The following is a 23,161-nucleotide window of genomic DNA, read 5'->3' on the forward strand; positions in this document are numbered from 1 at the left end:
TTGCATATAATATCATTTATTGCTATATGTTTTCAATTTAACATTTCATTGATTTCAGTTTGCTCGAATTAGATATAACACACATGCACTGACTCAGTATGCTTTGGTGATATTGAATAACTAGAGTGAAGTTCATTTAAATTTAACCCATTGTTCTTGTTCAGGTAACTTGAGGCAGGTGACACATTTTTTACATTTCTCAAAACTCAAAACTTAACAGGTTGTTCTGGCTATCACCTTCTCATGTTAGTGGATTGTAGGTTGGCATGTGTGAAAACTAGGAGTGCATTTTCATTTCTCTTTCTTGTATCTACTTGGTCTGGTTCATATTAACAATTCACTTTTTTATTATTATTAATTGCTTTACATTATGTGACAGTGTTATAGGCACTGGGATCCCCTCCACTCCTTCCCAACCCTCCCCCCTTGGTGAATTTCTCCACCTTGTTGCATTACCACAGTTTAAATTCAGTTGAGATTCTTTCATTGGAAGTATTTACCAGGAATAAAGTCCAGCATCTTATTATTCTGGTCAGTTCAACGATTTCTTAGTGAGACCATCTCTGGTTTGAAGGTAAAGCTGGCAATGTATCATCCCAATTAATTAAAAGCCTCAACATAACATCAACAACAATTTCTAACATTATGGCATTAATTGACATGATATTGATTAGCCAATATGATAATAGTAAAATGCAGGTCCTTAACCACATCCTGTGACTTCTTCATTGACATTTCAATTTTTGTTTATATTCAACCAGGTTCTATACACCTCAAAATGGCTATAGATTACTATTCAGGTGTCTCGTGTCTATTTTCATTTTAGTATTTAGCTGTTTATAGTGTTGCAGCATGATTTTGCTGAACTTGGTTTTTTTTGGGTGGTCTGAATTGGCTTATAACTCTGGCAAGACATGTGTCATCAGTTGAGGTATAGAACATTTTTTTTAGGATGGGTGTGCAGAGAAATCCCCAACACCCCAGTAAGGTGTAGCTAATCTTTGTGTCCCACCTAGTGAGATATGAGTGAATTCATGCTGGCCATTTCCTATCTGATTCTAAGCTTTCCTTGTTGTTGACTGTCTATTCTGGGTTTTTGTTGTTGCTGTTTGTATGTCTGTTTGTTTGTTTTAATGGGTTTCTGCAGTGATCCTAATGGTCATTGCAAGAAAGGGTGGGGGCCCAGAGTCGGAGCTAGGCGAGGACCAGAGAAAGCTTCTCTCCCTAGTCCCGAAGGAAGTTTACTATTCTGTTTCTGCGGACCACTCAGGGCTCCTGGTTGTCCTTCTGATGACACTGGCTTTTGCACGACAGGGTTTGGACTTCTTCCATCCCATGTGGTAGGTCCAAATGGAGGTGGATGACCTCAAACTTCTCGGCCGCCAAAGGCACTCCAATTCCCTGTGGTCTCCTTGGCAGTTGGGATGTAGTCCTTGGTGTCCGTACTGATAGTCCTTGGTGAGGATCTGGGAGTCTTCAGGGTTGGGATATGAGCCTCCTCCTGTCCACCTGCTCCACTCTGGGGTAGCCCCCTGCTGTGTGCATATGACCTCCTGTTAAAAGGGTGGCAGGATAGCTCTTGATTCCCCCCTTATGCCTGTGTAGCTTTACTATTGTCTAGTGCTGACTCAAGTCTGTTGTCTATGAGTTACCAGATCTGATCCTGATAGGCTCTATTTCATGTCTTCCTCACACTTGTTAGGGAGATGGAAGATTTCTCTGCATCTCTGACAGCTTGTATCCAATGCAATAAGATAATATGATGTAATCTATAAATCAACAATTAATGTGAGTCAGACTGCTCATGATCTACATCAAAGAACTGTAAAACCTAAAACACTCTTAATACCCTATGTTATTCTGTAATGGGGAGGGAATGCAGAGAAAACAATGGACTTTTATATAGCATTTTTTGTTTGAAAATTAACATTTTTGTTTTCTAACTAATTTATCTTGCTGCAGTTTTTGTCTCCTACTTTTCTCTGAATATTTTGCTACCTCTTTTTTTTCTCATTCGCTTTGGGAGATCAGTTTTTACGATTATACATTCTCATCATTATTTTTGCATTATTCATTTTTCATCATTAAACATCATTTCCAAAGAACAGATTAACACATTGTAGTTATTCAATGCTATTGGATCCTTATTCTCTATATTCTTTTAAAATTTGTCCATGTAATTAAGGAAAACATTTGAAGGGACTTACAATAATGAAAAAGATGTTTATTGCTAGATTCTGCCAGCTGACTCAATTTTGTCAATAAATACTATCAACCACCTCACACATACTTGTTCAACACTAGCTCTTGTTACATTTTAGTGTTGTAAATGTTGTCATATATCTTCAAATGCCTCTCTGTATAAATATGAAAAAAATTATGAGAGCATCAGGCAAATATTGCTGTGCTAGAAAAATAAAATATTGATATTATCTGGTCACTATTTTGTCATTAATTTGTTTTACTGAATGGTTCATAATGTATGAATATTGCAATACATTTACATATTTAACTATAATTTGTAAAAGATTATTTCACCTTAAACATATTACTAAATGAGTGTATCATGATCATTCAGATGTGGAAACAGTCAATCATTTAGTGAGCTTGAAGGTGAAACACAACTGTTTCTGCTTTACTAGATTAAGCTTTGGAGAATGTTCAGCATATATTTGATCAACAAAGCACTGATTCTTACATTAACTCATGGTGTGTCATGTTGTGGAAGGGTTTTACATTCTGTACTTTATTTCAGAATGTGAGTCATTTTGCTTCATATATATAGATGTGTGTGAGCATTTAGAGAGAAACAATTTCAAAATCTGTTCTAAATTAAAAATCAGATGCTTTGTTGCAGAATTTAAAAAAAACTTTAAAAGTTTCACAAATAATATATACTGACGAATTTTCACATGTTACTGTGTAAGTAGTGAAGTTTTACTGTCCATGTTTTTTAGTAAACATTCAGAGTTTATTAAAGTAGTGAGTAAAACAGAAAGGATGCTTTTTGCAGGATTTTCACATAAACAGAAAGATTTATGGTGACATGCGGTCTTTGTTTTGTTTCATAGGTATCTGAAATATTTTCAAATATGCTGAGATGAACAAAATATCCAGTAATGTTGTCACTGAAAAATGTATATTTTTTCCAAGCTGGCATTGGCATCTTAGCCAATACCTCCCTCCTTGTTTTCCACATCATTGCAATACATCAATTTCCTAGACCTAGACCAACAGACATGATCACTTGTCAACTGGCTTTTGTCCATATAGTGATGCTATTTACCACTCTAGATATTTCATCTGCAGACATGTTCAAATCCCTGGGATTTCCAAATGAATTAAAATGTAAAGTTTTGCTTTACATGAATAGAGTGTCTAGGGGTCTCTCCATCTCCACCACCTGTCTGCTGAGCATTGTTCAGGTCATCACCATCAGTCCCAGCTCCTGCTTCTTGTCAGGGTTTAAACAGAAACTCACAAAACATGTTGCCATTGCTTTTTTCTGTATTTGGTCCCTCAACCTGTGTTCCAATAGTAACAGGATCCTCTACACTGTAGCTCATTCCAACAGGACCAATTTATTCAGTGTCAGTAAGTACTGCTCACTCATCTCAGTAAGTTCCATTTTCAGGGCACTGTTTCTCATGCTTTTCTTAACCCAGAACATCTTCTTTGTAGGAATCATGCTGCTCTCCAGCATGTACATGGTGATTTTCTTATGTAGCCATCAGAGGAAGTCTGAGTACCTTCACAGCATGAGCATTTCCCCAAGAATCTCCCCAGCAAAACAGGCCACCTGTACTGTCCTAGTGCTGGTGAGTTTCTTTGTGATTATGTACTGTGTGGATATCATCATCTTATTCTTCTCAGTTGTATTGAGGAAATATGAACCTATGATCCTGGATATCCAGACATTGGTGGGAAATGTTTATGCCACTGTTAGTCCTTTCATACTTATTAGTTCTGAGAAGCGAATAGTTGATATTCTGAAAAATGTAATTAACGTGTGCCAAGCATTTCAAGAGTTTATAAAGTAAGTCAGAAGGATAAAATGTATTATTTATGATATATTCAAAACTTCAAAATTTTCAATGTGATACAAATACAGGGAATTCTACTAGTTTTTCTTTTATTTTTACTTTGTCATTACCAAAATCTGTATGCTTGATTTATTTAAGTTTTGCATGTATTGAAGTTTCTTCCTCTTCTACTTTCCTAATTTTGTAAGGGAAAACATTTTCAGAGTGTGCTCATAAGAAGCTCTTATAACACCTAAACCATAATTCTTACATCAAAAGAAACCTAAATTAACCTTTGTTTGGTGAATGCTTAGTAACTATTTGTCTAATTCTAACTTTAACTACACTGTATGTGTGATATGATAATTTTTATCTGTACTTTGGCACTGTATAAGCTCTGGAAAGTGTTTTTAGATTGCTATGTGTTTCTCATAAATCTTCTTTCTCCTGGGTGGTATACAGTATAGATATTATTTCCATATTTTTTTCTAAATTTTCACTTATTGGGCCTGGTGTAGCTAAAGTCCTCACCTTCCATGCACCTGGGAGCACATATGTTTGCTGCATCATTTCCTAGCAGTCCCATTTCCAATCCAACTTCTTGCTTCTGGCCTGGAATTGAGGATGGCCCAAAACCTTGACATCCTGCAAACACATGGAAGAACCGGAAGAATCTGTTGGCTCCTGGTTTCAGATCATCTTAGCTCTGGCCATTGAGGCTACCTGGGGAGAGAATCAGCAGACAGAAGATCTTTCTCTGTTTCTCTTTTTCTCTATAACTGATATTCTCTTACAAGTAAGCCAATTTTTTTAATAAGTTATTGACACTATAAATTTTTGAAATTTTCACAATATAAATTATTATAATGATGTCTTTAACTTCTTTGTATATTTAGGTAAATATTTTCTAGTGCATTTTAACTTCCACTGAATGTAATGTATTTATCCTAACTGCTTAAAATCATAGTTCAGCCGTCTATTTAAAATGATAGTATTTGTGCCCAGTACAGTAGACTAATGGCTAAAGTCCTCACCTTGCATGTGCCAGAATCCCATGTAGGAGCCTGTTCTACACTGACTGCCCAATTTTCATCAAGTTTGCTGCTTGTGGGGTGATAAAGCAGTCCATGATGGCCCAAAGCTTTGGGACACTGTACCCATGTGGGAGACCCCAAGGAGGCTCCTGGCTCCTGCCTTCAAATCAGTTCAGCTCTTGCTGTTGCAGCCACTGGAGGAGTGAATTAATTGATGGAAGATCTTAATCTCAGTTTCTCCTGCTCTCTGTATATCTGACTTCCAATAAAAAAATAGCTTTAAAAATGATTTTAATCATATAAAGTTAACAAACTGAATCTGCTCTCATTCATATCATATGCTTTATATTGAATAAATTCACTTACTGTTTTTCAAATATGCATTTGAATCATATGGTTTCATATAATTTTGTATTAATTTTGTATATACATTTTATTGATGTACCTGATTTAAATACCACATCCAATGAGAAGTTTAAGTGATGTGGAATTTTATTGTGTTAGTTTATTTATGTGTGGAAAATAACGTATTGATTCTCAAGTGAGGCAGATGCCAGCTTGCAATGTTTGAGGTCAGTGAATTTTAATTCCTTTTCCCTCTCCAATCTTTACAAACCAAACTATATTTGTGATACTGCTGAAAAATCTTATATGAATGAAAAACTTGTTTCTTAGTTTAATCCCTTCTCCAGATCATGTATTTGGTTTACATTTTCATTTGGATGTCCTCAAGATTCCCTTCCAGCTTCTTTTGGCATTTTAGTGAAGCTAGTGGATTTTGAGAATTTTAAACTACTAAATAGAAGGTGTTACACAATATAACATTTTGTCCATAAAAGTATAATTTATGGAAGTATACAAATAACATTTCACATAATGTTCTGAAATACACAAGCATATTTCAAATGAAATATTTTTTCATTTGCAACACACTTCTCCAATGTGAAGAAAAGTGTAATCTGTAGAATATGATTGATTTAATATTATGTAAGTAATTTCACATTTTACACAAACTAATTTCACTACACTGGAGTAGTATGATAATATTGGTTGCATTATTCTTATGAATTCAGGATTTTATCTTCAACCATCATTTCTCTTCATTAGCATTCCTATCTGTGTACAACATAACCTTATCAGATTACCTAGATAAGGTAGTTTTTGTGTTAAATAAATGATTTATTTGTGTTAAATAAATGATCTTAATGAAATGTACATGTAGACACATCTCTTTTGATTAAACTTTTCTTGTTGGTTTTTGTTATCTTTACAGTGCTGTTAAAATATCTACTGGAATTGTACTGTGAGGGCTGCAATGACAGGTTTTATATAAAATGAAACTTTCTAAATAAACACTCAACACCTAGTTTCAAAATGTTGTCCATTTTATTTAATGTTTGATGGACAAAATTTGAAAAAAAAATTACTTATCATTTGGTTCATGTGTAGCACTGTTGTCTAACCCCAAACAGTGATCACCTGGGAGGAGAGGAAGTGAGGCTATGAATATGCTAGTAATGATTATTCCTTGCTGCTGACAGCAGAAATTTAACAAGCCAACTTGAGTGTCATGCTGGACACTCTCATCACACTGAGCACTCTCGAGAGTTCCCTAGAGCACACACCATGGGAAATTTACATAAGAAGCACAGAGTAAAGAAATGAAAATCATCACAGATCATCAAGGATGTTTCTACATATACCCAAAGATTAATGTACTAATGTGAGAAATCAGGGTGAGGAAGACAATGTGACTTTTTAAAAGTAACCTAATATTAGTTAGGCTAGTGAAATGCCTGAAAAATTAAACCCAGAAAATCATCATAAAATTAATGCACAGAAAAGCATTGCTGAGATTAATATGTCTATACATTATGTGGATGCACAATTTTGATGAAACGGTTATGGAAATTATATCAATCTGAAATATTAAAAGTGAAGATTTCAATAAATGCAAAGCACATTGGCTCCTTAAATATGAACTTCATGAGGCATTTGAAAAATAGCCTCCCTACATGACAAATTCTTGGAAATTTCTTGGTAAAAGTAAAAGCAAAGTAAGCTATAAATGCCACAAAAATCTATTTCAAAAGATGAAGAATTGCATTATATAAAGATAAAGGTATCAGATCAACAGAGAGGTATATAATAGTCCTCAAACATTCAAAGCACTATATGAAACCCAGGTCCATCATCACATTGAACAAAGAAAGTTTGAAAGCATTTGCACCTGGCTCTGGAACCAGCTTAGAGTCCCATGTTCACTACAGCTGATTGAATGTTGGCCTTGAAATGTTATATAGAAAGTCATTTGATATGAAAAATAAACCAGAGGGATATACATTTCTGAATCTTTCCCTGTTTTCACTTGACAATTATCCCTATAGTGGAACCAAAGGTGTGCTGAGAGACTATTGTACTCTTAAGAGGGTTTCATAAAGTTACAGCGCAAACAATAGACAAAATCTAACAATTTCTACATATAAAAGCTATAAAAGCAATTATATATAAAATAATATATTTACATATAAAAACAATGCTGTGATTATGTACATGTATGGTGAGTCCAATTTACAAATCTGAGAGAGAAATACGTAACCAAGAAAGGACAAGAAGGGGGATTTAATAAACCATAAGGAAAAAATAAGAGCTGTCATAAAATGTGACAAACTTTTGCTTACAGATTAGTTTAATATGTTAAATCAAAATGTCCCCATTGCAGTTTATAGCTTGATTATATAAACCATCTGTGACATTTTTCTCTGATCTAGTAAAAATGATGCAGCACAGTGGTGTAGCAGGCCAATCCTTAACCTGCTAGTGTTGGGAAGTCATAAGGGTGCTGATTTGTATTCCAGTCACTATATTTGTGAACCATATTTCTGTTCAGGGGATAGAAAAGCAGCAGAAGATTGACCTAGTTGGAAAAATCTCCTAGCTCCCATGCAGCTCTGCTTCTTGTGGGCATTACCGGTGTACATTCAGCAGATGAAACACCCCCTCTCTCATCTTTACATGTAAACAACCAAAAAAAAAAAAAAAACCAAAGAACACAACATAAAACACTTCCTTTCAAATAAAAATAAATCATAAGGAATGATTGTGAAATTCATATGGAAACACATGAGACTCTGAATATTTAAATCATTCTAACAGAAACAGAGCTGGAAGCATCACATTACAGGCTTCAAAATATACTCCATGCAATTTAAATCAAAGCAGCCTGGCACTGGCAACAACAAAAAAAAAAATCCTGAATATCAATTAAAATGAACATAATTTTGAGAAAGGAAAACTCACACATCCAAGGCCTGCTAATACTGGACAAGATAACTGAAATTAACTTGTAGGAAAAAGGAAAATGTCCTCAACACATGATGCTGAGAAAACTGGATTTATGTGCGCAGAAGTATGCAACAAGAACCTTCCTTTGTGACTGCAGATATCAACTCAAAACTTATTAAGAATGTAAATCTGCAACCAGATGATATCAAATTACTTGAGTAAACTCTCTGGGAAACTCTGCAAGACATAGGCATAGGCAAAGACTTCCTGTAAAAGACCCCAGATGAAAGGGCAGTTAGAGCAAAAAACAATGGGATCAGCACTGCAAAAGGAATTGTCAAAAAAAATTTTCAAACTTTACAACTGATTAGAACATTAATATTCAAAATGTGTGAATAGCCAAAGAAACTCAACAAAACCAAATCAAAGCACTCACTTACAAATGGGCAAAGATTAGCTTAGGATCTTTCAAAGTGTGAAATGCAAATGGCCAAAAAGCAGTCAGAACTGTATTTTTTTAGTTTATGTTAATAAATCATTAAAATGTGATCTTGTGGTCTCACAAAAATTTTGTAGTATCTTATGGTTATGGGCAAATTAAGCCTGTGAAAATAAATTGCCTCAAAATTATGTGCGTATTTCTAAGATAAGGAAAAAAGGGATTCTTATTGGGCTGGAATAAAGAAAATCATCGCAGTGAGAGGAATGTGACTGTCTCCTTTATTTTTTTTAAATTTCATTTTATGACAGTTTCATAGGCTCTGTGATTCCCCCAAGCCCTTCCAATTCCATCACCCCATGTCAGATTCCTCTACATTGTTGCAGCAATACAGTTCAAATCCAGTCATGATTTCTTCATTGCAAGCATGTACCATGCATAGAGTCTAGCATCTTATTGTCCAGATAAATTCAACAGTTTCTTAGAGAGACAATCCCTGGTCTGAAAGTAGAGCTGGCAGAAGATCACCCCATGCAATGAAAAGCCACAAAATAGCATCAACAACAGTTTATAATATTTTTGAGTTAATTGGCATGGTATTGAGTAACCAATATGTTAAAACCATGCAGGTTCTTAACCACATCCTCTGACTACTTCATTGACATTTCAATTTTGGTTTATACATAGACCCGGCTGCTATAAACATTACAGTGTCTATAGGATACTATTCAGCTGTCTCGTGTCTATTTTCATTTTTGCATTTAGCAGTTTATGTTGTTGAATCAGTATTTTGCTGAACTTGGCAGATTTTAGGATAATCTAAACTGGCTTATAAATCTAACAAGGCATTTGTCAACAGTTGAGGTGCAGAACAGTTTTAAGAGGGGTGTGCAGAGAAATCTTCAATACCTTAGTGAGGAGTAACTAATCTTTGTGTCCTACCTAGTAAGGTATGTGTGAGTCCACACTGACTATTTCCTGTCTGGTTCTATGCTTTCCTTGTATTTCTCTGTCTATCTGATTCAATTTTTTTTTGAATGGGGTGCTCTGTGTGACCCTGATGGTCATTGCAAGAGAGGGTGGGGACCCAGAGTCGGAGCTAGGTGAGGACCAGAGAAAGCTTCTCTCCCTAGTCCCGAAGGAAGTTTACTATTCTGTTTCTGCGGACCACTCAGGGCTCCTGGTTTTCCTTCTGATGACACTGGTTTTGCATGGCAGGGTTTGGACTTCTTCCATCCCATGTGGTAGGTCCAAATGGAGGTGGATGACCTCAAACTTCTCGGCCGCCAAAGGCACTCCAATTCCCATGGTCTCCTTGGCAGTTGGGATGTAGTCCTTGGTGTCCGTACTGATAGTCCTTGGTGAGGATCTGGGAGTCTTCAGGGTTGGGATACGAGCCTCCTCCTGTCCACCTGCTCCACTCTGGGGTAGCCCCCTGCTCTGTGCATATGACCTCCTATTAAAAGGGTGGCAGGATAGCTCTTGATTCCCCCCTTATGCCTGTGTAGCTTTACTATTGTCTAGTGCTGACTCAAGTCTGTTGTCTATGAGTTACCACATCTGATCCCAATAGGCTATACTTCACGTGTTCCTCACACTTTCAAAGTTGATGAAAGATTGCTCTCCCACCCCCTTTCCGAGTAGCTTAGGGTCTTAAAAGTATATTAGATTTTATAATTCTTTGATGTAGATCATAAGCAGTCGGACTCAGATTGATTGTTGATTCATTGATTACATCAAAATATCTTATTGCTTTAGATGTAGGCTGTTAGAGGTTGAAATAATATTACAATATACAGGTAGTATTTTCCAGATTGACATAATTTCATCTTAAATTAAGGCAAACATGTGGTATTTAACCTTTTGGGATTGGCTCATTTCCCTTAGCATCATGGTTTCCAGTTGGACACATTTGGCCACAAAGAACTGAATTTTGCTATTTTTTTTTTAACGCTGAGTAGTATTCCATGGGGTAAATGGACCATAGTTTTCTTATCCAGTCTTCTGTTGTTGTGCATTTTGGTTGCTTCCAACTTTTTGCAATTATTGATCACAAAAATGAACTTTTATATCATTATTTCCATTTCAATGAAGAATGTTTGGGGTAATTTGATTGGGATTTCATTGAATGCATATATTGTCTTTTGTAGTATAGATATTTTAATGATATTGATTTTACCTATCCAGGAAAATGTGATGTTGCTCCATCTTTTGAGGTCTTGTTCAATTTCTTTTTTCAGTATTTTGCAATTTTTTTTTAAAGGTCTCCTACATTTTTGGTTAGATTTATTCCTAGATACTTCATACATTTCTCTGTTATTTTGAATGGTACCTTGCTGGTTAAATCACTCTCCATCTTTGGGCTGTTTGCATACACTATTGCTTTTGATTTTTGTTCATTTATTTTGTACCCTGCCACTCTACCAAACTCTCATATAAGTTCTAGCAGTCTCTGTATTGAGTCTCTTGGTTCTTCTATGTAAAGGATCATGTCATCTGCGAATAGTGAAAGCTTGACTTCTTCATTTCCCATTTGGATTCCTTTAATTTCTTTTTCTTGTCTTATGGCCTCAGCAAGTACCTCTAGGACTATGTTGAATAGCAGCGGAGATAGCGGGCATCCTTGTCTCGTTTCAGATCTCAGTGGAAAGGGATCCAACTTTTCTCCATTCAGTATTATGCTGGCATTGGGTTTTTTATATATTGTCTTAATTATGCTGTGAATTGTTCCTTTTATGCCTACCCTGGTTAGGGTTTTTCACATAAAGTGGTGTTGGATTTTGTCAAAAGATATTTCTGTTTCTATTGAGACTATTATATGAGTTTTGTTCTTTAATTTTTGGATGTGGTGTATCACATTTATGGATTTCAGTATGTTGAAACATGCCTACATTCCTGGGATGAATCCTACTTGGTCTGGATGAATGATTTGATGCCTTTCTTGGGCCTTGACATGAGCACCAATTGCAATGAGCTTACCATGTAACACTGCTTTGGTGGTGTCCCACAAGTTTTGGAATGTTGTATCTGAGTTTTCATTGGTTTCCATAAATTTTTTGATCTTGTCTTTAATTTATTCTCTAACCCATTGTCCATTTAATAGCATATTGTTCAACCTCCAAGAGTTTATGTATTTCCTGGGGCATTTTGAATTGCTGATTTCCAGTTTCATTCCGTGGTGGTCTGAGAAGGTGCATGGTATGATTCTGATTTTTTTTTAGTTAGTTAAACTTGCTTTGTGTCCTATCATGTGGTCTATCCTAGAGAAGGTGCCATGCACTGCTGAAAAAAAATGTATAATCTGCAGCCTTAGGATGAAAGTTTCTATATATGTCTACTAAGTCCAGTTGTTCTACTGTTTGTGTGAGCTCTGTAGTTTCTCTGTTGAGCTTTTGTCTCATTGATCTATGTATTGGTGCTAATGGAGGGTTCAGATCTCCCACGATTATTGTATGTTCATCTATATCTCCCTTTAAATCTGTAAGTAATTGTTTCAGGTAGCTGGGTGCATCTAAATTTGGGGCACATATGTTAAGGATGGTAATCACTTCCTGATGGATCATTCCTTTCAACAATATTAAATGTCCTTCTGTGTCCTTTTTGATGTTTGTCACATTGAAGTCTGTATCATCTGAAATTAGGATTGCTTTACCATCCTGTTTGTCTTGTCCATTGGCTTGAAATTTCTTTTACCATGCCTTCACTTTCTGTCTCTTAGCATCTTTTCTAGTTAGATGTGTCTCTTGTAGGCAACAGATAATTGGGTCCTGTTTGGTCCAATCTGTTAACCTATGTCTTTTGACTGATGAATTTATGCCATTTGTGTTAAGAGTTAATATTGAGAGACTGCGATTTTGTCCTGCCATGCGCGTGTGTTTTTGTGGTAGTTGGTATCTGATTGTCTTTCCCTGCATGGACTTTAGTGGGGAGGTCTTCCCACTTGCCATCCTTGCTTATGGTTTGCTTACTTTTTCTCTGGGAGCATTTCTAAGGAGATTTTGTAGGGCTGGTTTTGTGTTGGCATATCCTTCTAGTTTCTCCTTGCTTTGGAAGTATCTAATTTCATTCTCAAATACAAATGAAATCTTTGCTGGGTACATTATTCTTGGTTGACAGTTGTTCTGTTTCAGGATTTGAAAGACTTTATTCCATTCCCTTCTTGCTTGGAGCATCTGTTCTGAGAAGTCAGCAGTAATCCTGATTGGGTTGCCTCTAAATGTAAGCTTGCTTATGCTTCATGCTAGTCTCAGAATTCTTGCTTTGTATTTGTTGGAAGGGAGCTTGAGTATCACATGTCTGGTGAGGATTGCTTGGGGTAAATTATGTTGGGGGATTTCTGACCTTCCTGGATTTGGGAGATATTCATGTTCCAAGCATTTTGGAAGTTCTCCTGTATAATTTCATCAAACAATGGTTGTATACCTGTCTCTCTTTCCACTCCTTCTGGAAGGCCTATAGTTCTGATAGTCATCTGCTTGATGTTGTCATTCAATTCCTGCATAGCCTTCATGCTTTTGTTCAATTTTTTCTCCGGTTGATTAATAATCTGCTTGCTTTCATTCTGGGAATCTTCCAATTCAGATATCCTGTCTTCTGCTGCAGTATTTCTGTTGGATAAGCTCTCAACTCTGTGCTTCAGGTCAAGGATCTCATTTTTGACTAATTTTGTTTCTGTGATCATGTGGTTTTTGAATTCCTTAAGTTCCTCCCATTGTTTTTCATTGTCTCTGAAGAGTTTTATAATTATTTTTCTGAACTCCTTGTCTGATAGGTCTTCAATTTCTTCATCTGTAATCTCTGTGATTGACCAGGCCTTTTGGTGACTTTTTGGGGTGGCACTGGCTCCTTCCTCTGACTCATTTATTTTCCTGTGACCTGCCATGTCTATGTGATATAAGGTATTGTTGGCTTTAGACCCTTGACCTCTGCTGCCACCTAGTGGTGACATGAGGTCTTGCTGACTTAGATTATTTTTTTCTTCTTTGTGGTGCCTGAGTTCCCCTCCCCCTACTCCACCAGGATGCGATCTTGTGGGCTCTTTAAAACAGGATGATATTTATGGTAGATTTTGGGTTTCCCTTCTGTGGGATTCTCGTGGCTCTGGGATTGGCGCCATCCAGCCTGAGGATCCAGTTCCCAGGATCGCCCAGGCTCTTCATTTGTGTGCCTAGTCGCTTTCTCCAGCCCCTCTGCCCAGATCCAAATCTGCCATGAATTGGTCAATTCACGCACCTTTCGCAGCGTTTTGTTCCCCAGATCAGTTCATGCACCCTACACCAAGTATTGTTCCCAAATCCGGTTCAGGCACCCTTCACAGCATTTTGTTCCCGAGCTCTGACTGCCCCTGTCCTCCTGCTAAGGGCAGGCACTTCCCTGTGTTAATGACTCACCAAGGTTTGCTCTCCGAATTTCACTCTCCAAATTTCACTTGAGAATCCTTGGCCCGGGGTACCCTCCTTGTCCTTGTCAGGTTCCTGATCCCAGTCATTCAGGTCTGCTTTTTGTCTGTGGGCCAGCTTTCTCAGTCCTGGCAGCACTGAGGGATTTCCTACAGTGTTCCCCGCAGTTCTTTTTCTCTTGGGTCCACTTCAGACTTTTGTTAATTTCTTTTTTCTTCCTGATGTCGATTTTGTTTTGTGACTTTTCATTTAAGGGTATGCATAATAGCTGTGTAATGGAGACTGTCATATCTAGTAACAAGTTATTTAACTTCATGTCATTGTAAATTTCTATTTTTATTCCTATTGTTGATTTTATATTATGACTTTTCTTTTGAGGGGATGTACAGTAGCTGTGAAATGGAGACTAACATCCAGATGTGAGGATGCAGTGTGGTATGCATTTCTGTTTCCAGACAAAGATGGACTTACAATGAAACTGTTTACTATATCTTGACAATAGGATGCTGGACTCTCTGCCATTGTCCATGCCCCGAGTGATGGACTATGATTGTGTATGAAGAAATATACTTTAGTAATGATATAAAGGAGCCTATTGAACTGTATCATAACAAATAAATAAATCCTGATTCATACAAAAAAAAAGAAAGACAAAGATTCAAGGTATATATATATATATATATAGCCACTGTACTTACAGGTAAGGAAGAAGGCTGAGACCAAGTGGCTGGGTGGATGGAAGGAGAAGACCTTTAATGGCGAGACTGAGTCACCAGTACATGTGCAATACCTGAGCTGGGGTAGTTAGCATCACCACCACCAAGCACTACTCAATCGTTTACATGAAAGCTAGCTCTGTTGCCTTACTTGACATGATTGTATCACAGTACCCAACAATTAGAGTCTCACCCCTGTGGAACTGCACAAGACCTGTGGCTGGGAAAAGGACTAGGTGTGAGCTAAGAGGAAGCCATGACTGGGTTGGGGTTCCAATTGGTGACCACAAAGCGTGGAATGGAGGCAGTGTTCTGGCTTGAATGTGGCTGCATTCTTCCTTGTGATGAGTGTGGACTGGGTCTAGGGAGCCTCGGACTGGACAGGGCTCCATCACCCAAAGGTACTTATGAGAGCAAGGCAAGGTAACATAGAAGTTACTGGACTAAGTCTTGGCTCCCACTGAAACATATGTGTTCCTATGTGTCCTAACACAGAGCCACAAAGAATCCAGTCAGTCCCTGTCCCACAGTCACCAGGGATTCCTCACTGCACACTCTCAGGTATGACATCTTGAACTGCCAAGTTAGCACCTCAAGCCAGGCATCACAGCTTTCCTCCAAGTTGTACATGTGTTAAGCCTGCAGAAATACTCTACCACTTGACCTGTGGGGCCTGTATTTTCAAAGAGAATCTTCTCAGACACTGGAAACCACCTTCCAAGGGGTTCCCAGTGAGCAACACAATTGCATATGCAACCATTTTGCCTTAGAGTTTTGCAAAATTCCTATTCTCTGCTACTGTGTTTTTGTGCCAGAACCTGGATGTCACATGTCTGTGGCTGGTGGACAGTTGAATGTCCCTTTTCTTTTGAAGCTGTTGTTGTAGGAAATGAGCCATGAGTGGTCAAAGCAAATACACCTTGTGAAGATGATGATGATTCCTAAGGAAAAAAGAAAAGTGTTTGTTGGGGATCAGAGGGAGGAAAACAATCAAGAAGAAACTTCATTCATCTAGCTAGTGTGAGAATTTCCAAATTCCTTAAATTCCATGTGGAATTTGTTTATGTTCTTCACGTTGATGATATTTTATTTTGAACTGAAAAGGAAAGGGATATTGTATGCCTTTCTTATTCACCTAAGCACAGCAGTGGAAGGAAACTCTCTAAACTTCAGTGAGGGCAGAATTTAGGATGCAAAGTCTCTGAGTCCTCAAGCTCATCAATGAATAAGTCTTTAGTAAATTTTGTCTGTCCAGTTTCCCACAATTAAAAAGGAACTACTCATTATTGGTAGGCAAACTCCCCCTTTGTTGCCCTTGGTAATTCTTTACTCTGTTCAGAATCTAGCTGAGGTTTTTTATTGGCTCATCTAGTCACTGATATCCTTTAGTTCTTATTAGTTTTCCTTAAATAAGGATCAGAAACAAAAGCAAAACTTGTGTGAATTTTAATGGATTTTTATGAAAAATTTAGGTGTAGCTGTCTCCATTGTGATGCTCTGTTGAGATCCAAGCTTTGTTTCACTGGACTGATGCCATCCATTTTCATAATTTTCATTACTATTGGTATTACATATATTAGGTTTATTTCAAACTTATATTTTCATTTCTTTGCCACTGTGAATCAGAATGCACTCAAATTCATTCATGAATTTCTTCACAAAAATTTATGTCAAATTTCATCATGTAGTTTCTGCATCTTACACATGTGCTTTGAATTAAACCAAGGTTTTTTCAATACAATATTTACATGTTTTCACCATTCTGTTCTTTTGAATGGGATGTCTTGAATCCTCAGAGATCATGTATATCATTTGAAACCTAATTTTATAGGGATTGATTTGCCTGTATTTCTTAAAATCTTATGGAAACTTAACAAATTTCACATATTTCACATCATAGATTTAGGAAATAGATATTTACCACCCTGCCCACCAGCCTCCTTTCTCCTGTTTTATGTCTTTTTTTTAAATATACAATGGCATGCTTTCATTTTACTCTGCAATCACTGGTTTAACATCTATTGTGTAAAGATTACAACAAAGAGCCAGTGGCACAATTCCACTGTTACAAATTCGGAAACAATGATCAAATATCAACGTGTTCATTTGACCCAACAATTACATTTTTTTGTACTCTGGTTATTAATTACTACATCACCTTTTAACAGATTTTCTACATTCAGAATCTCCCATCATAGTGGTTATCATTATCATGTCTGTTGGTGGCATATCCTTATACCATCATTCCTTATGTTGTATTTCTGAATTTGTGGAACAAAATGACTCTCAGTGAAACTGGCAGAGAAGATGCAGGATGACGTGGCATAATACACAAGAGTGTTTGTTGCATCTTTAATAAGCCATTTGAACTTTATCCTCTGTGCTGTTGAAACGGAATCTACCCTTTCTGTCCCAGGGAACTGCATTGCCCTGGAGAGGAGGAAATGCAGCCTGCATTCTGCTACCAATGCAGATGCCCTGGGTCAGGGATGTTTCTTATTGGATAAAAATATCTGTTCCCAAGGAAAAGTGAGAGAGGGGATATGTGTCTGATTTACAGGTGCTTACATTTACAGATGCTTACTGTGCCACTGAGATCCACAAAGGAGGATTGGTTGGGATGCCACCATGAGTCTCCTGGACAGTGGGGCTCCCTTGAGAAATCAGCTGTGGCTTGTACTTGTCATGAAGTCAAGCTTATTGTTTTTCTTTTGTCTGGTAACAAGAACTGAGAGCAGAAATCTGCCCAGACAGGCCTGCATTGGAGAAATGAGTCCAGAGGTGAGAAGAGTGGAACTCAATTGCTGTGCACTGATGCCTCCCAGAAAGCATGGAAGTTCAAATTGTCCCTTGAGTGAATAGTCTTCTAAAGATGACAGACCAGAATTATCTTGCTTCTACAGGTGCAATGAGAATAATCAGCTTGCAGGAAAATGAGTTGGAACCATCTCCTCAGTATAAATACATGTTGAGGTTTTAGTTCACTACGGATTCACATCAGAGTGATTCTCTCCATGGCTTCTGTTATGAAACAATTTAGTTTTTCGATGTAATGTTAAGAAAAATTTCTGCTCATGGTATCAATGTTAGATTAATTATTTCAGTAATTTTATGAATTAGAAAAGCACTTGATTAAATAGATTTACCGGAGTATAGTTGAATTTATTTATTGACCTGACTTGTAATTGCATTTAATATCCTTTATTGTGACTCATTTTCAATTTACATTCCTCATTGATTTCAATAAAATTTACTGTAATTAGATACTACATACTTGAACTGGCTGTATGTATTTTGGTGATATTGCAAAATGAGAGTAAGGTTCATTTAACCTTCAGTCCCAGCTCCTTTCATTGCCAAGGTTCTTTTTTTTTTTTTAAGATTTATTTATTTATTACAAAGTCAGATACACAGAGGGGAGGAGAGACAGAGAGGAAGATTGTCCATCCGATGATTCACTCCCCAAGTGAGCGCAACGGCCAATGCTATGCCGATCCGAAGCCAGGATCCAGGAACTTCTTCCAGGTATCCCACACAGGTGCAGGGTCCCAAAGCTTTGGGCTGTCCTCAACTGCTTTTGCAGGCCACAAGCAGGGAGCTGGATGGGAAGTGGAGCTGCCAGGATTAGAACTGGCACCCATATGGGATCCTGGCACGTTCAAGGTGAAGACTTTAGCCACTAGGCCATGCTGCCAGGCCATATTATCAAGGTTCTTGAGCAGGGTACATGGAACAGAGGTCTCATTTTTGGCATTTTGATAGTTCAGTATTAGCATGTTGCAATAGCTATCACCTTGTTATTAGGGTGATATATAGGTTGGCCTTGCTAAACTGTAAAAGAATACTTTTGTTTCTCTTTCTTGTGTCTACTTAATTCTGTTGGTAATCACAATTCACCCGTAAGGAGCACGTATTGTGTCCCGAAACTCACAGTTTATGATTTCCTACTAACTTATCTTGCTGATGTTTTGTCTTCTACTTTTCTCTGCAATTTTGTTACCTTTGTTTTTTTTTTCCCTCATTGGTGATGGGAGCTTAATTTGTGCAATTGTGCATATTCTCATCATTAACTGCGTGTTCTCTTTTATACAAATGGTGTGTTTAGGTGGTCTCCTGTCACTTGGTGTGTGTATCCACTTGACTTGCTAGGTAACAGAAAAGCAAAATACCAGAATGAGCATCCTGTGAAATGGTCCCAAGGCACCTCGGTACGAAGTTTCCACAGGTTTCCAGAGTACAAGGTCTGATTGTCACACTCTGTTTTTACTTACTTTTCTGAATGAGGATGGGGCAGGAGGCTGTCTTATATTCAGTCATGATGGGGTAAAATTACTCAGACTCTACTGTTAAAAATATACTGAATGAAATTCGCTAATGTATTGATTTAAGCATTAAGGAATCAACAAACCTCACAGATCTCAAAATGAGAAGAGAGTTAAATAATTTTATTTACAGGCTAAATATAAAGACACAATGAATACTGTGCCTTTTTAGACATAGTAAGAATTCTGTTTCATCCAGTGGGAATTCCTAGTTAGATGCTGATAATTAAGCTTATTTTTTTCACTGTTTACATTAGTGTGTAATCACTTCTGCTACAAATTTCTTGCAATGATTCTGTGAAATGCCAAAACAGAGAGGATTCACTCTGGAAGCCTGAAAAGGACATATTTTTGTCCCTTTAGCTTTGGAAATAATAACAAAGAATATAAAGTTGATTATCAGAGGTTGTTAGGTGGCATAGGAAAGGGATACAGAAAGGGAAGATGTTGATTGAAGGACACAACATTTCAGTAAGACTAAAAGCATACATTTTATTGAATCATTGAACTTAACAGTAATCACTCCTAATATTTTACTCTGTACTTCAAAACTGCCAATAGAATACATTTTTATTGATGGAGGTAAGATTTTTGGACTAATGGTGAGAACTTTGTTGGAATACTAGCAATCCTTATTCAAAATGCCTATATTAAAATCTTGTATATGATTCTGAATTCTGATTCTGGCTAGTATAATCCCTGGAATGCTACAACCTAGAGATCTAATAGTTAAGTCCTTGCCACACATGAAAAATATCTAGATTATGTTCCTGGATCACAGTCCATCCAGACTCAGACACAGCCATCACAGACTTCTGCAGAAGGTAACGTGAATGGAAACTCTGTACCTTTCCCTGAGTGTTGCTGCTTCTCAAATGCATACATACATATATGTCTACATATACATGACACCATAAATACATCTTAGTGATATATATTTCAGGAAAAGGTATACATTGGATAGTGAGTGATATGGTAATCAATTTCATTTAATAATTCTATAATAAATGCATTAGTTAAATTATATTCTATAAAAATAAACAATTATTAGACAAAAATGAATTTGTAAAATGCTAGGGTAAAAACAGTAAGTTCTTCAAAGAATCTTATATATCAAGGGTAATCTTAAAACATATGTTGTACTATCCTTGAAAAGCCACACATGGAATATGGTACAATTTAATAGGAAAAACATAAAAATAGTCTTTTTAACATATACATTAATTGCATCACAAGCAATAGGGAAAGTTTTACTTCATTCAAATTAAGATTTTCTCCTTGCTCCATATTATATCATTCTGAGGTTTTCTGTGCTTAATGCTTCAATAGATTATTAAAACTGAATTAATATAATCCTTAAAAATATGTAATTTTATTTAGTCAATTTCATCCTGAATCCATGTTATGTTGAGGGTGCACATATGTGTTTTTGGAACAGTTACCAGTGCTGACACACCAGTGTTTGCTTTCTTAGAGGAAGCCTTTGAGGGAAGTTCACCAATAATGTAATTAACTATGCAATATGTCCTTTGTTAAATCATGCATGTCTTGTGCTTGCGGAAGAATGCTCTTGTTATGCCATTCATTTCTGAATTTGAATTGTTTAGGATATATATATATATATATATATACATACATATATATGCATGTATATGTTTTCAGCGTGTACCTCAAAAAGGTTAGAAATAGAAAATTAAAAATCAGATGGTTTGGTTGCAGAGCTTTTCAATACCAAATTGAGGGATTTTTCAAAGGATTCAATAATTAATATGACAAAATATTTGCTGTGGAGAGAGAAATGCAGATTTTTGAATCCAGGAATTTCTATTAAGCATTCAAGGCTCCTTGTATTAAAAACTGGATTAAATAAATATGATGATTTCTGATGGTTTTCATGACAACAGCAAAGACCAAATGTAACATGAGGTCTATCTTTTGTTTTATAGGCTTGTAAAATGTTCTTAGTATGCTGAAATGAACAAATTCACCACTCATGTTATCATTAACAAATGTATATTTTTTCCAAGCTGGCATTGGAATATTAGCCAATGCCTTCCTCCTTGTCTTCCACATCTTCACAATCCACCAGGCTCATAGGCCAAGGCCCATTGATATAATCACCTGTCACTTGGCTTTTGTCCACATAGTGATGCTACTTACTACACTGCTCATTTTATCTGAAGACATGTTCAAGTCTCTGAATTTTTCAAATGAATTAAAATGTAAGCTTTTGATAGACATGAACAGAGTGACACGGAATCTATTTCCACTACCTGCCTTCTGAGCATCATTCAGGCCATCACCATCAGCCCCAGATCCTTCTGCTTGTCAAGATTTAAACATAAACTTACAGATCATATTATCATTGTTTTCTTCTGTATTTGGTGTCTCCACCTGTCTGGAAGCTCATTCCAACAAGACCAATTTATGCAAAATCAGTAAGTATTGCTCACTCTCCTCAGTGAACTCCATCATCATGGCACTATATATCATGCTTATGCTGTCCCAGAATGTCTTCTTTGTAGGAATGATGCTGCTCTCCAGCATGCACATGGTGATTTTCTTATGTAGCCATCAGAAGAAGTCTGAGTACCTTCACAACATGAGCATTTCCCCAAGAATCTCCCCAGCAAAACAGGCCACCCGTACTGTCCTAGTCCTGGTCAGTTTCTTTGTGATTATGTACTTTCTGGATAGCATCATTTCATTCATCTCAAATGTATTGGGAACTTATGAACCAATTGTTTTGGATATCCAAAAGTTTGTGGTAAATATCTATGCCACTGTCAGTCCATTGGTGCTAATTAGTTCTGATAAAAGGAATAATTGGTGTTCTGCAAAACACAGTTGAAATGATAATAGTCTTGGCAAGTTGATTAAACAAAACCGAGAATGTAAATTCTTTCATCTGCTAAATAATAGAAAAATCTATTATAGAAAAATCTAATACAGAAACAGTATTTTACTTGTATTTTTAATTTGTATTTTTATTTTTTGCAATTTGAAGCTCTGATATTCTGTATGCCTCTCATAATTTAAACTTCTCCATGTAATGAAATTTATTCCCTTGTGCTTTCCTAACATAATGAATGAGAATTTTCTTTCATTCTGTTCATACGAATTTCCCTTTGATACTTAATTCCTAAGACTTTGTAATTGAGAAAGTAATGTAAATTTTAAATCTGTATTGCGAAATATGTGAGCTTTGCTCACCTGATATAAATAAATTAGTTTAACAGCTACTATCCATTCTATGAAAGTAAAAAAAAATACGTATTCATACTGACAAATTATTGAGTAAATAGAGCAGTGGTGGCAGAGACATTCTGTTTTATAGAGCAAATAATTTGTTTGGAATTACATGCGCAAGGAAGTGAACATGACTAATTTTCTAATTAAGTGTGACTATGCTTGGAAAGTAGAAAATGCATGAGAAACTTCACCTATAAAAATATGAAGATCTATTTCTTCAGCTCTATGAAGAAGGCAAAATAAAAATTAAATCATGCTGACAGAATGTATTTTAACATTGATGTGGTAACAGTTTGCCAAAATTATGTATCTCCCCACATCCCATCAGTATAGTTTATATACTGAAAAAAGTTAACAAATTCTAGCGGAGACCAACCTACGAAGTTGATGAACATTATTTCTTAAAGTTACAAGGTGCTGGGGCAACAGAGTTAAATAGATGTGCCCAAGATTCACCTATTTTCAACCAAGGATTAAGCAAAATGTCACCTGGGAAGCTGGATTTTCAGTACATATCCAAGAAAGAACACTGGAAACCAGCAAAGGAGCATTGTAAAATCTGGCATGATGGTTTGGAGACAGCAAAATAGGCAAAGCCAATGTGCAAGCCAGATCCATGATGGGGGCAATCCCAATTTCAGGGAAGGGTAAAGAGGAAAGCCTCAGCAAAGGACCTCTCTATAAACAAGACA

Source organism: Ochotona curzoniae, unplaced genomic scaffold (genome assembly GCF_017591425.1).
Source record: "Ochotona curzoniae isolate NIBS_2020 unplaced genomic scaffold, NIBS_Ocur_1.0 patch49, whole genome shotgun sequence".
Taxonomy (NCBI): domain Eukaryota; kingdom Metazoa; phylum Chordata; class Mammalia; order Lagomorpha; family Ochotonidae; genus Ochotona; species Ochotona curzoniae.